The sequence below is a fragment of the Pelophylax lessonae genome (assembly GCF_965119305.1).
Source record: "Pelophylax lessonae genome assembly, chromosome: 11".
Lineage (NCBI taxonomy): Eukaryota > Metazoa > Chordata > Amphibia > Anura > Ranidae > Pelophylax > Pelophylax lessonae.
In genome coordinates this window covers 229385650-229393636 of record NC_138778.1, presented here as the reverse complement: position 1 = coordinate 229393636, position 7987 = coordinate 229385650, and the positions used below count along the sequence as shown (strand labels likewise).

Here is a 7987-nt window from a genome sequence, read left to right as displayed (position 1 = left end):
TCTGTATACTACCCTAGCCTGTCTGTATACTACCCCAGCCTGTCTGTATACTACCCCAGCCTGTCTGTATACTACCCTAGCCTGTCCGTATTACTACCCTAGCCTGTCCGTATACTGCCCTAGCCTGTCCGTATACTGCCCTAGCCTGTCCGTATACTACCCTAGCCTGTCTGTATACCGCCCTAGCCTGTCTGTATACCGCCCTAGCCTGTCTGTAGACCGCCCTAGCCTGTCTGTAGACCGCCCTAGCCTGTCTGTAGACCGCCCTAGCCTGTCTGTAGACCGCCCTAACCTGTCTGTAGACCGCCCTAGCCTGTCTGTAGACCGCCCTAGCCTGTCTGTAGACCGCCCTAGCCTGTCTGTAGACCGCCCTAGCCTGTCTGTAGACCGCCCTAGCCGCCCTAGCCTGTCTGTAGACCGCCCTAGCCTGTCTGTATACCGCCCTAGCCTGTCTGTATACCGCCCTAGCCTGTCTGTATACCGCCCTAGCCTGTCTGTAGACCACCATATACCAGAGCCCCCCCCCACACCTGTGTACGGCGTGTTGGTGGATGGTGACTGTAGCATGTGAGCCATTAGCAGTCTTTGTGCGTAAAATTAGGCATCAATGTTGGAAATAGAAATGGCGGATTCCGATGTCCAGGATTGATCATGTCTTAGAGGAGCTTGGCGGTTTATTTCAGAATCAAATATTCATTTGCGAAGGGGAAAAAAGTGTCACAATTTATTTTTTTTTTTCATTTTCAATTTGTCTTTGTTTAAAGTGGACCTCTGAGTAACTACCCCATGTCCCAATATACAGTAAGCCCGGGTTCACAACAATGCCATTTGTTTTGTAATTTGACCGTTCCAAAATGGCTTGACAAGTCTCACCCCATTTTCCGCAATGGAACTGTAGCGACTATGCGACTACATTTCTGCAGTTTAATTGCGAATTGCGTTGACTTTTGTTAAATGAAAGCAGCAATGAAATCCCACATGAAAATCGCACACTGATCTGAGGACTTTCAATCACAAAATTTCAAAGCTAACAGAAATCCTTTTTAGAAAAGCTCCACCTTTATCATTAAAAAGCCATCCTCGAGCTCCAGTCAGTGACTTTGCCTAGGCTGGGATGATGTCATCAGTCTGCTGCAGGCAGGAGGGAGCATTTCCTCACTCTCCTCCCCCAGTGATCAAACTGCAACATTGTAACTTTGTAGTCAGTCACAAGGAGAGAGGCTGCAGCCAGGGGCTGATCTGTGGCAGACATTTGTGAACACATCCACCAGGATTTATGTCGGTAGTATCCCAGTGCAGGAAGTAGATGGTGTCCCTGGATGGTCCCTGGACAGAGATAGATCTGTCTTTTTGGAGGGAAGCAGATGAAGGCATTGTTAGGGGGAGTCCTGAGATCTCTGAGAGAGGTAATAAATATCAGGAAGTGAAACATTACTGGGCATACAAAGACTTCAAATGAATATATTTGATGACGGTCCAATGAATGTGACATTTACCCCCTTGGCTGTCCGGCTGGTGGGGATTTTGCTTTGTCTCCATCTCCTTGTCTGGTTGGTTCTGACCTCCGTGTGTCTCTTGGCTTTTACAGATTGGGAAGTGGAAAGTCCTGTGAAGGTTCTTCTCCGGGGTCTCCAGATGAGGAGGAACTGCTGAGAAGTGTAAGTTCTGCGCTCTGTATACCGTCTTCCTATATTTTCTGCATTGCTTAGACATACTGAGCTGAATATAAAGCGGGATAAGGTTATAAAATCATAAAATCAGTGTTTTGTTCTTATAATCGGCCATTAGATAATAAACAGTGCAGTGCCTGACACCCTCATAAGCTTTGTGTCTGCACCTCGTTCCTTCACTACACTGACTGCACTGTGGGAGTTTTTCTTATACTTGGATTCAAATAGGAGTTCCCAACCACTGAGCTGTGCCCCAATGCCAGCCTGCGGCCTCCCTCCTATAGGTCCTGCAGATCCCCTAACCTCTCACAGTACCCCCATGCCCCCTATGACTTATTTCCCACAGTGCCCCCCCCCCCCCAGCTATCTTCAGATCCCCTAACCACTCACAGTACCCCCATGCCCCCTATGACTTATCAGTTCCCACAGTGCCCCTCCCCCAGCTACCTGCAGATCCCCTAACCACTCACAGTACCCCCATGCCCCCTACGACTTATCAGTTCCAACAGTGCCCCCCCTCCCAGCTATCTTCAGATCCGATAACCACTCACAGTACCCCCATTCCCCCTATGACTTATCAGTTCCCACAGTGCCCCACCCCCCAGCTACCTTCAGATCCCCTAACCACTCACAGTACCCCCGTGCCCCATATGACTTATCAGTTCCCACAGTGCCCCCAACCCCCCCCCCCTGGCTACCCGCAGACCCCCATGCCCCCTATGACTTATCAGTTCCCACAGTGCCCCCCCAGCTACCTTCAGATCCCTTAACCACTCACAGTACCCCTATGACTTATCAGCTCCCACAGTGCCCCCAAGCCCCCCCCCCCCCCGGCTACCTGCAGACCCTTATGGCCCCTATAACTTATCAGTTCCCACAGTGCCCCACCCCCAGCTACCTGCAGATCCCCTAACCACTCACAGTACCCCCATGCCCCCTATGACTTATCAGTTCCCACAGTGCCCCCCCCCCCCAGCTATCTTCAGATCCCCTAACCACTCACAGTACCCCCATGCCCCCTATGACTTATCAGTTCCCACAGTGCTCCCTCCCCCCCCCCCAGCTATCTTCAGATCCCCTAACCTCTCACAGTACCCCCATGCCCCCTATGACTTATCAGTTCCCACAGTGCCCCTCCCCCCCCCCCAGGTAGCTGCAGATTCCCTAACCTCTTACAGTACCTCCATGCCCCCTATGACTTATCCGTTCCCACAGTGCCCCCCCCCCCAGTTACCCAGTTATTCCCTCTCACAGTGCCCCTCAACCTCTCACAGTACCCTACAGGCCCCCTATGATTTATCAATTCCCACAGTGCCACCCCCCCCCCCCCCCCCAGCTAGCTGCAGAGCCCCCAGCTCACCATAGTGCCCCAAAAAGTGACCACCATAGTGCCCTTCAGTATCCAACACATTTCCCCTTCAAGACACCCAGCCTTCTCTAAGGACCCCTTCCTCAACAGTTTCCCCAGTTCCCTCCAGAGACCTCATCCCCTACAGGAGCCACTAAGTTCGCTGTGGAGCCCCCCCTAACCTCCTCCAGAACCTTTTTCTTACATTCAGGAGTGCCCAGCAGAGTTCCCCCTCCCTTACATCCAGGTGTGCCCAGCAAAGCCCCCCCCCCCTTTACATCCATCTCTGCCCAGCAGAATCCTCCCCCCCCCCCCCATTTACATCCAGGAGTGCCCAGCAGAATTCCCTCCCCTCCTTTACATCCAGGAGCGCCCAGCAGAGTCCCCCTCCCCTCTTACATCCAGGAGTGCCCAGCAGAGTTGCCCCCCCCCCATTTACATCCAGGAGAACCCAGCAGAGCTCTCCCACCCCCACTCTTACATCCAGGAGTGCCCAGCAGATTTTCCCACGCCCCCCCCCCCTTTACATCCAGGAGTGCCCAGCAAACTCCCCCCCCTTACATCCAGGAGTGCCAAGCAGAGTCTTCTCCCCCCCCCTCCCTTACATCCAGTAGTGCCCAGCAGCGTCCACCCCACCCCCCACCACTCTTACATCCAGGAGTGCCCAGTAGTGTCCCCCCCCCCCACTCATACATCCAGGAGTGCCCAGCAGAGTTCCCCCTCCTCCCTTACATCCAGGAATGCCCAGCAGAGTTTCCCCCTCTTACATCTAGAAGTACCCAGCTGAATCCCCCCTCTTTACATCCAGGTGTGCCCAGCTGAATTCCCCCCCCCTTACATCCAGGTGTGCCCAGCTGAATCCCCCCCCACCCTTTATATCCAGGTGTGCCCAGCTGAATCCCCCCCCCCTCCCTTCACATCCAAGAGTGCCCAGCAGAATCCCCCCCCTTTACATCCAGGGGTGCCCAGCATAGTTCCCCCCCCTTTACATTCAATAGTGGATAGCAGAATTCCCCACCCCCCCTTTACATTCAATAGTGGATAGCAGAGTTCCCCACCCCTTTAAATCTGGGAATACCCAGCAGTGTCCCCACCAAGGCAGAAGTGGTGAGGCGAAACAGTCCGCTGACCAGTCCTATCATCCAACCATGGAGGGGGGGGGGCAATCTCTGTTGTGGGGGAGGGTCATGGCTGGCTCGCAATGAATGCACTGGTCTCTGCATTCCCATACATAGACTGCCAGCCAGCCAGGGTTGCTGTGGGCCAAATAAATTATAGCAGTCTGTGGCCCCTGGGCTGTTGTTCGGAGACCCCCACTCTAATATTGGCACTGCCAGCAAAACAAGTGTCCCCATTAACCCCTCCTCCCCCCGGCTCCCGCCCTGCGACCCCATTGGGTGAGCTGCCTGCACTTCTCACACATCTCATTTCACTGGATTGATTCTCATTTCACCCATAAAACCTCATAGAAGACTAATATACTTTTCTTGGCGTTGGAAGACGATCGTAATGAGGCGGGATAATATAGTGGCGGAGGATCACGCTGCACGTTGGAATCTTTTGGTGGTAAATCCTTCTCATGTTGTCTTCACACGTCGGTGGGGAAGAGACAAATATTACGGAGGCTCATTAGCGCGACAGATGTACGAATTTTCTGGTAATTGCGGCTTGCTGCGCGTGCTGCTCAATCTGTTGGCTCCGCGCGCAGAACACGTGACCGCGCTCCCTCTCAGGAAGCCGCAGTCGTCTCCATTAACCTCAATTACCCCGTAATGACGCGCCTGTAAGTGTCACCAGCCCTGGCGTCTGGCTGCGAGGGGTCGGCGCTCCAGAAGCCGCGGGTTAATGGCGGATATCTGTCAGGCCTCAGCTTAGTAAACAGTAAAGGGACCGACAAAAAAGAAAATGTGCAAATCCCTGGATGGTGATTGTGCATTCTGTGAGCGAGTCGGCCACTTGAAGAGGAGTGATGGATTTGTGGGACGAGCGTTCCGTCAGCTGCGAGGAGGAGACGGAGCCAAGGATTCACTTCTAACATAATTACCGAGAAGGATTTTGTGTGCGAGGCGGGGGAGGGGGGATTATTAGTGCTAATCAGGGAATTATTTTTCGATTTTCAGGATAGAAAAAGAAAGGGAAGGAGGGGGATTAACATTAACCCCAAATAACATCAATCTGAACACAATTTATATCAAACAGAATTGTTTAAAGCTGAACTACAAGCAGATATAATGGATACAAATGATGGCAGCTCTGTAATCCATAATACATCAATACAAGAAATGCAAGTGCCTGAATGTAACAGGGTGTTGGCCTCTGTATAGACTTGGGAAATGGGGAAGCAGCACACACAGCCAATTCGTTTATGTGCTGACAAGAAGCATACTGATAGGAGGAGAGAGCAGAGTGACCAAGAGATTAACTCATCACTGTGCTGCTGCTCCTGTCACTGTCCAACCACAGGTTGGGGGGGTCCAGGATGACTTGGGCTTAGAGGAAGCGGGTTGAATGATGATGTCTATCAGACTGAGGACCTCTAGTGGCAAGAAAAGGTACTGTAGGGGAAATCTGGAATAGTGCAGCAAAATGTGGTTTAGTTTTAGCTTATTTTTGCAGTCCCTTTGTCCAAATAAATTACAAGAGGGTGTGCTTACATTTTATATGTATATATATATATATATGTGTTTTTTGGATTTTTTAAAATTGATTGTGGGTCATTCTCTAGGTCAGTGGTCTTCAAACTGTGGCCCTTTGCTTGCTTTTGTCTGGCCCTTGGGGCACTGTCATTCACTGACACAAATGAAGGGGCACAATTCCTTCCAGTGATACCAACTGTAGGGCACAGTTCCTCCCAATGACCTCAACAATGGTGCCTAAGGACATCAATGATGGGGCACAATTCTTTCCAGGGACACCAATGATGGGGCACAATTCCTTCCAGGGACACCAATGATGGGGCACAATTCCTTCCTGGGACACAAATGATGGGGCACAATTCCTTCCAGGGGCACCAATGATGGGGCACAATTCCTTCCAGGGGCACCAATGATGGGGCACAATTCCTTCCAGGGGCACCAATGATGGGGCACAATTCCTTCCAGGGGCACCAATGATGGGGCACAATTCCTTCCAGGTGCACCAATGATGGGGCACAATTCTTTCCAGGGGCACCAATGATGGGGCACAATTCTTTCCAGGGGCACCAACGATGGGGCCTAATGACATCAATGACGGGGCACAATTCCTTCCAGGGACACCAATGATGGGGCACAATTCCTTCCAGGGGCACCAACGATGGGGCACTGTTCCTCCCAATGACACCAACGATGGGGCCTAATGACATCAATGACGGGGAACAATTCCTTCCAGGGGCACCAATGATGGGGCGCAATTCCTTCCAGGGGCACCAATGATGGGGCGCAATTCCTTCCAGGGGCACCAATGATGGGGCGCAATTCCTTCCAGGGGCACCAATGATGTGGCCCAAATCCTTCCAGTGACACCAACAATAGGGCACAGTTCCTCCCAATGACACCAACGATGGGGCCTAATGACATCAATGACGGGGCACAATTCCTTCCTGTTTACATTCCTTGTAACAGCAATAAAAGTGATCAGATTTTTTTTTAAAAAAACAATAAAAAAAGGACTTTTTTTTTTTTTTTAACGCGCCCCCGCCCCCATGAGCTCGCGCACGAAAGAAAATGCATACATAAGTTGCTCCTGCAAATGAAAACGTGAGGTATTGCCGCGATCGAGTGGGAACAATAATTCTAGCAAAAGACCGCCTCTGTAACTCTAAACTGGTAACCGTTAACATTTTTTAAAGCGTCGCCTAAGGAGACATTTAAGTACCGTAGTTTGTCGCCATTCCACAACTTTGCGCAATTTTAAACAGCAACATGTTAGGTATGTAATTTACTCGGCGTGACATCTTTTACAATATAGAAAAAAATTGGGCTAACTTTACTGTTTCGTTTTTTTTTAAGTACTGCGTGACAGAAAATATTGCAATGACCGCCATTTTATTCTCCAGAGACTTTGCTAAAAATATATATAATGTTTGAGGGTTCTAACTAATTTTCTAGCAAAAAATACTGATTTTAACTTATAAACAACATGTCAGAAATAGGCCCGGTCCTTAAGTGGTTAAGGACCCTCGGGTGTAAGCCGTCTGGTCCCAGGGACTTATTTATGTTAAGTTTTTCAAGTCTAGTTCTGAGTCTGTCTTCTGTTAACCATGAGGGTGCTTCCTGTGACGTGTTATTAACTTTAACATTATTGTCTAGGTTACTGTATCTCCCCAATTATTTTGTGAAGACTGAGGAGAAGAATTTATTTAGCACCTTTGCCTTCTCTCTGTCTTTTGTAACCAGATTCCCTTCATCATCCCTTATGGGGCCAATATGTTCTGGCCTCACTTTCTTCCTATTTATATACCTAAAGTATTTCTTGTTTTTTTTTTTTTTTTTTTTTTACTCTCTTCCGCTATGTGCCTTTTGTGTTCTATTTTAGCAGCCTTGATTGCGCTCTTACATTTCTTATTGCATTCTTTGTAATGTTGGAATGCTGCCAATGATCCCTCAGCCTTGTATTTTTTTAAGGCATTTTCTTTAGTTTTTATATGCATTTTTACGTTGGAGTTTAGCCACCCAGGGTTTATTTTAGCTCTTTTAAACATATTCCCCATTAGAATGCACTGGCCAATACCTTTTATTTAGTATGTTCTTAAAGCGCTCCCATTTTTCCTCTGTGTTCTTTGTTCCTATGATTTTATCCCATTTTATATTGTCTAACAAAGAGCGGTAGTTTAGGGAAGTTGGCTCTTTTGAAATTCGGTGTCCTCGTAATTACCCTTGAGTTTCCTATTTCTATGATTTATACTGAAACTAGTTGACCTATGGTCACTTTTTCCTATTTCTACATCTCTAATCAGGTCTGTATTGTTAGTAATCAGTGGGTCTAGTAA

General features: G+C 49.3%; 1 protein-coding gene across 1 annotated transcript in view; it reads left to right on the top strand.

The window, feature by feature from the left end:
- Positions 1–1635: 1635 nt before the first annotated feature.
- The window catches only part of SULF2 (sulfatase 2), a gene marked incomplete at its 3' end in the record, with an annotated part of 224503 nt that continues 218151 nt past the window's right edge, over positions 1636–7987 (top strand). The window contains exon 1 of the mRNA XM_082272191.1: positions 1636–1658. The remainder of the gene's footprint in view (positions 1659–7987) is intronic.